The sequence below is a fragment of the Hyperolius riggenbachi genome, chromosome 2 (assembly GCF_040937935.1).
Source record: "Hyperolius riggenbachi isolate aHypRig1 chromosome 2, aHypRig1.pri, whole genome shotgun sequence".
Classification (NCBI taxonomy): Eukaryota; Metazoa; Chordata; class Amphibia; order Anura; family Hyperoliidae; genus Hyperolius; species Hyperolius riggenbachi.
Genome location: NC_090647.1, coordinates 464,517,645 through 464,523,644, shown reverse-complemented (window position 1 = coordinate 464,523,644; position 6,000 = coordinate 464,517,645). Strand labels below are relative to the sequence as shown.

The following is a 6,000-nucleotide window of genomic DNA, read 5'->3' as shown; positions in this document are numbered from 1 at the left end:
ATTTTTCACATACAGATAAATTACTTTTACACAAAAAATTAACTCATTACCTCCCACACTCCCAATTTTTTTTTTTTGTAATTAAAAAAAAAAAAAAAAAAAAGGTACAATAAAAAAAAATACATAATTAGTTACCTTAGGGACTGAACTTTTTAAATATTTATGTCAGGAGGGTACAACACTGTTACTTTATAAACTATGGGCTTGTAATTAGGGATGGACGCAAAACTGAAAAAAATTCACTTTTATTTCCAAATAAAATATTGGCGCCAAACATTGTGATAGGGACATAATTTAAACGGTTTTATAACCGGGACAAAAGGGCAAATACATTTCATGATACTATGTGACAAAAAAACGAAAAAAACCACAGAGACACCGGGAGCCCCTATAGTGTATTATCTTTGCGAAGCGATCAAGATATACAAATAAGACTACTCACAAGTGTGGGTTGCTTGAAGAGGCAACCACTCGTATACGCAGGTGGAGAAAGCCCGTCTCCACTCGGTCTTTACGGTTCGCGGTCGCAGCTCCTTCGAAAAAAAGTTACCTGCCACGAATTGTGGCAGGAAATAACACGTCCACAGCGTGGGATGTTAGACTCAGGGTTAAGTAGCAGTAGGAGGCGCCCTTGTTGTAATATTTGCACTTATACGTACTTATAACAGTTAATGTATAATATGTAGTAGATCGCCTACCTTAAGAATGGACACTCCACTCGGTAGGATGAATTTGAAAGTTTTAATAATAGTAAGCACCTAGGACAACGCGTTTCGCGGAACAAACCGCTTCATCAGGTCAATATAGTGCTTTAAAAAAGATAAGTAACATTGGACACATCAGTATACCACATCAATATCTAACTGTACACATATACATTTTAAATATCAGTCAGTATCAAATACATACACATGTATACATTTGGTGAGTAAAATCATCTAACTAAAAAGGACAAATCATTCCTATACCAGTATTTTCTGGTCGGATAGGCCAGGGGAAAATTATAATAAAAAGAGGCCATCAGAGCCCTATAAAATAATAGTATACTAAAAATAGTATTTAATAAGAGATATAGTCACATGTCATATCTCTTAGTGGGTCCCTGAGGATTCAGGGTAAAGGGTGGGCTTAAGGATATTTAGGGCAGGGACCCCTGTTAAGAATAAGCCTGTAGTCTAAGGTAAAATAGATAGATAATAAGCCTGGACTGTTCTAAGTTAGGAGGATATCGTCTAACCAGATAGTGCAGTCTAAATAGTCTAAAATCGTGGTTTGCTTACCTGCAGGAAATGGTGGATATACTGGGCGCCAAACCGTCTCAGCGGTGAGCGCTCTTACTTATAGTGAAATGTCTCCGTGCAGGGAGAAACAGAGGATGACGTAGGGTGGGCGTGTCTGCGTGGAGGTGCTGGCCGTGTCATGCGCAGTCGGGTGGTCATAGTGCGCACGTGTATGAGGCTCCTGTCGCCATCTTGTTGATGGGCACAGACAGGGAAAATGCAGGGGGGACAGAGAACAGTAAGCAGGCCTGTATACAGGCCTGCTTACTGTTCTCTGTCCCCCCTGCATTTACACATCTACAGTTAGGACTGACTACACTACTGTTTGGTACGCCTCTGCCTTACTAACAGCGGGCAGATCAATCTAAAACTTCTGCATCATGCTCTTTACTCTCCGTTTCCCTGTCTGTGCCCATCAACAAGATGGCGACAGGAGCCTCATACACGTGCGCACTATGACCACCCGACTGCGCATGACACACTGTCCGCGCTATCCCAGTTTACCCGTGTACTTCCGCATTATGCGGAAAGAGTTACTATCCCCTCCGTTACGTGACCCCCTGCCTATCAGCTGCTGGCACGCTATAGGCCTATCAGCGGCCAGCACCTCCACGCAGACACGCCCACCCTACGTCATCCTCTGTTTCTCCCTGCACGGAGACATTTCACTATAAGTAAGAGCGCTCACCGCTGAGACGGTTTGGCGCCCAGTATATCCACCATTTGCTGCAGGTAAGCAAACCACGATTTTAGACTATTTAGACTGCACTATCTGGTTAGACGATATCCTCCTAACTTAGAACAGTCCAGGCTTATTATCTATCTATTTTACCTTAGACTACAGGCTTATTCTTAACAGGGGTCCCTGCCCTAAATATCCTTAAGCCCACCCTTTACCCTGAATCCTCAGGGACCCACTAAGAGATATGACATGTGACTATATCTCTTATTAAATACTATTTTTAGTATACTATTATTTTATAGGGCTCTGATGGCCTCTTTTTATTATAATTTTCCCCTGGCCTATCCGACCAGAAAATACTGGTATAGGAATGATTTGTCCTTTTTAGTTAGATGATTTTACTCACCAAATGTATACATGTGTATGTATTTGATACTGACTGATATTTAAAATGTATATGTGTACAGTTAGATATTGATGTAGTATACTGATGTGTCCAATGTTACTTATCTTTTTTAAAGCACTATATTGACCTGATGAAGCGGTTTGTTCCGCGAAACGCGTTGTCCTAGGTGCTTACTATTATTAAAACTTTCAAATTCATCCTACCGAGTGGAGTGTCCATTCTTAAGGTAGGCGATCTACTACATATTATACATTAACTGTTATAAGTACGTATAAGTGCAAATATTACAACAAGGGCGCCTCCTACTGCTACTTAAATACATTTCATGGGTTTTTTAATTACAGTAGCATGCATTATTTAAAAACTATAATGGCCGAAAACTGAAAAATAATTAATTTTTTCCCACATTTTTCCTATTTTCCCATTAAAACACATTTAGAATAAAATAATTCTTGGCATAATGTCCCACCTAAAGAGAGCCTAATTGGTGGTGGAAAAAACAAGATATAGATCGTTTAATTGTGATAAGTAATGATAAAGTTATAGACGAATAAATGGAAGGAGCGCTGAAAGGTGAAAATTGCTCTGGTGGTCAGGGGGTAAACCCCCTCAGTGGTGCAGTGGTTAAAGGATAACTGAAGTGAAACGGATATGGAAGCTGCCATAATTATTTACTTATAAGCAATACCAGTTGCCTGGCTGTCCTGCTGATCCCCTGCCTCTAATAATTTTACCCTAGCCTCTGAACAAGCATGCAGCATATCAGATGTTTCTGATCATATTGACAGATCTGACAAGAATAGCTGCATGCTTGTTTCTGGTGTGATTCAGACACTACTGCAGCCAAATAGATCAACAGGGCTGCCAGGCAATTGGTATTGTTTAAAACCATCCTGGCGTTCTATTAAGATCGCCAGGGCGGCTGCGGGAGGGTTTTTTTTAAATATAAAAAAAAAAAAAACTATTTCATGCAGCCAACTGAAAGTTGGCTGCATGAAAGCCCACTAGAGGGCGCTCCGGAGGCGTTCTTCCGATCGCCTCCGGCGCCCAGAACAAACAAGGAAGGCCGCAATGAGCGGCCTTCCTTGTTTTGCTTACATCGTCGCTATAGCGACGAGCGGAGTGACGTCATGGACGTCAGCCGACGTCCTGACGTCAGCCGCCTCCGATCCAGCCCTTAGCGCTGGCCGGAACTTTTTGTTCCGGCTACGCTGGGCTCAGGCGGCTGGGGGGACCCTCTTTCGCCGCTGCTCGCGCCGGATCGCCGCAGAGCGGCGGCGATCGGGCAGCACACGCGGCTGGCAAAGTGCCGGCTGCGTGTGCTGCTCTTTATTTGATGAAAATCGGCCCAGCAGGGCCTGAGCGGCAGCCTCCGGCGGTGATGGACGAGCTGAGCTCGTCCATACCGCCCGGCTGGTTAAGAAGAAATAAATATGGCAGTCTCCATATTCTTCTCACTACAGTTGTCCTTTAAAGGTTATGCTGTTGTGCATCTTTTAGAGCAGAGAGGAAGTTCTCTGTTCAGGTCTGCTTAAAAAAGGGACCTTAGCACCTTAATCTGAAACAATCTGCTAGGTACACACAATGCAATTTTCTGACAGATCTACTGTCAGATCGATTATTCCCAACATGTCCAATCTGATTTCTGCACGATTTCCTATAGAAGTGAACAGAAAATCGGAAATCAGATCAGGCATGTTGAAAATTGTCGCTCTGACAGTAAATCTGTCCGGAAATTGCATTGTGTGTACTTAGCAGGTACATCGGCTTGCCTCCTCATGCTCTTTTTATTCTGTAAGCAGAGTTGCATTCCCCGTCGCACGCCACCCGGCTACTTTTTCATGCCACCCGGCTGGAAAAAATTTCTGGGGAGAACACTGCATGGGTAATGAAGTTTGTAACAATGATGCAGGCATCTCATTGATGCCGGCGATCATTGACAGAGACTTAGATCAAAGAATGGGAACTGCGTTATATTTAAATCTACATTTTAACATTTCATTGTCTCTGCTCAATGACACAGTCTTTGAAGTATGTCAGAGCTAAAATCTAACCTACTGACTTTTTAATCTGTTCCCTGCTCTCAGAAGCTGTTCTATGCTAGGTAAAGGCCTATTTACACTTGGTGCGGCGTCCGTTTCTGAATCAAATGCAAAACTGCAGCTGAATCGCTATAAGGATTAGGATGCGTGCTAAAGAAATCTGCTGCCCAGAATTGCACCAGCATGAGATTCGGACGGCAAGCCATTGTCTGAATAAGCAGCTTTTTCCCATCCACCTTGCATGCGGGGAAACGCTGCATATTTGTACTTTGTGGAAAGGGGCCCTCACAATTTTATAGCTGTAATTCCTTATCAGTGAGGATTAGCTCTAGTCCGACTTCATCCCTGAAGATAAACTGTCACTTGCATACCTAATGTTTAAAGGACACGTCCGAGCAGGTGAAAATTAAAAAAATAAAGATTAAAAAAAAAAGTCCACTTACCTGGGGGCTTCCCCCAGCCCCTGCCAGCGGTCCTGTGCCCTCGCCGCAGCTCCACTGGTGGCCCAGGGCAGGATATCCACTGCGCCTGCGCGAGCGGCTCTCAGAGTCGCACTGACATCATCCGGACTGTACTGCGCAGGTGCGAACCCGGAAGCAGACCTGGCGAGGTCAGCATCTGCGCCGGAGGGGACTGGGAGCCATCGGAGCTGCAGCGAGGGCACAGGACGGTTGCCAGGGCCTGGAGGAGGCAAGTGGATTTTTTATTTTGAATATGCTTGGACCTTCCCTTTAACTCTTTCGGGCAGAAAAAAAAAATAAAAAATGGAACATAGTAGAACAGTAATTTGTATGATTGGCACTGTACATACACATCTCTTTCTCATCATGTCACTTCGGTATTCCTTTAAGACCGGCATGAATAAGGACTAATTATCTGAAGTTTCTCATTTATCCAGGCCATGGAACACAGTTCAGGCCAAAGCTTCTTGAGTAATTTAGAAAGACATTTCCCCACTGATCCACAGGCATTAAGTCAGGGAAGACCGGGGCAGCGATCAGTTACTAAGTAGGCAATTAGATTTAATTTTTTTGATAAGCAAGGCAGAATTTTGTTGACTTGATTCCTTTTTGTCATATTCCCCATTTCAAATCTCCATTAAATATACTTTTTATAACAGGTTAGGTAAGTTACCCTTTAACACCCAAGGTGAAAAAAAAAAAAGTAATGAAACAATTGTATCTATCTTGCTTCTACTAAAAAAGTGACTTTTTAAGATATTACAGTTTTATTTTATATTTAAATCTACTTTAAGTTTTTTACTGTTTTTGCTCAATGATACATTTATTGAAGTATGCAAGAGCTAAAACCTATGAACTATTGACATTTTTATCTCTTTCCTGCTCTCAGAAGCCATTTTCTGATAAAAAAAAATTACAAGTATAAAAAAAAAATTCCTATCAGTTAGCGTCACTCTGTAGTCTGACTTAGTCCTAACCCAGACAAACTGTCACTAATATTCCTGATGTTCAACTCTTTCAGGCAGAGAAAGAAAAAAAAAAAAAAAAAAAAAAAGAACACAGCATAGTTATTTGTGTGCTAGGCACTGTACATACACATGTCTATCTCATGTCACGTCACCTCGGATAT

General features: G+C 42.3%; 1 protein-coding gene across 1 annotated transcript in view; it reads right to left on the bottom strand.

Moving 5' to 3' along the window:
- Window positions 1–6,000, bottom strand: part of SLC46A1 (solute carrier family 46 member 1) — a 48,837-nt gene that overhangs the window by 20,632 nt on the left and 22,205 nt on the right. The gene's annotated exons all lie outside the window — the stretch shown is intronic.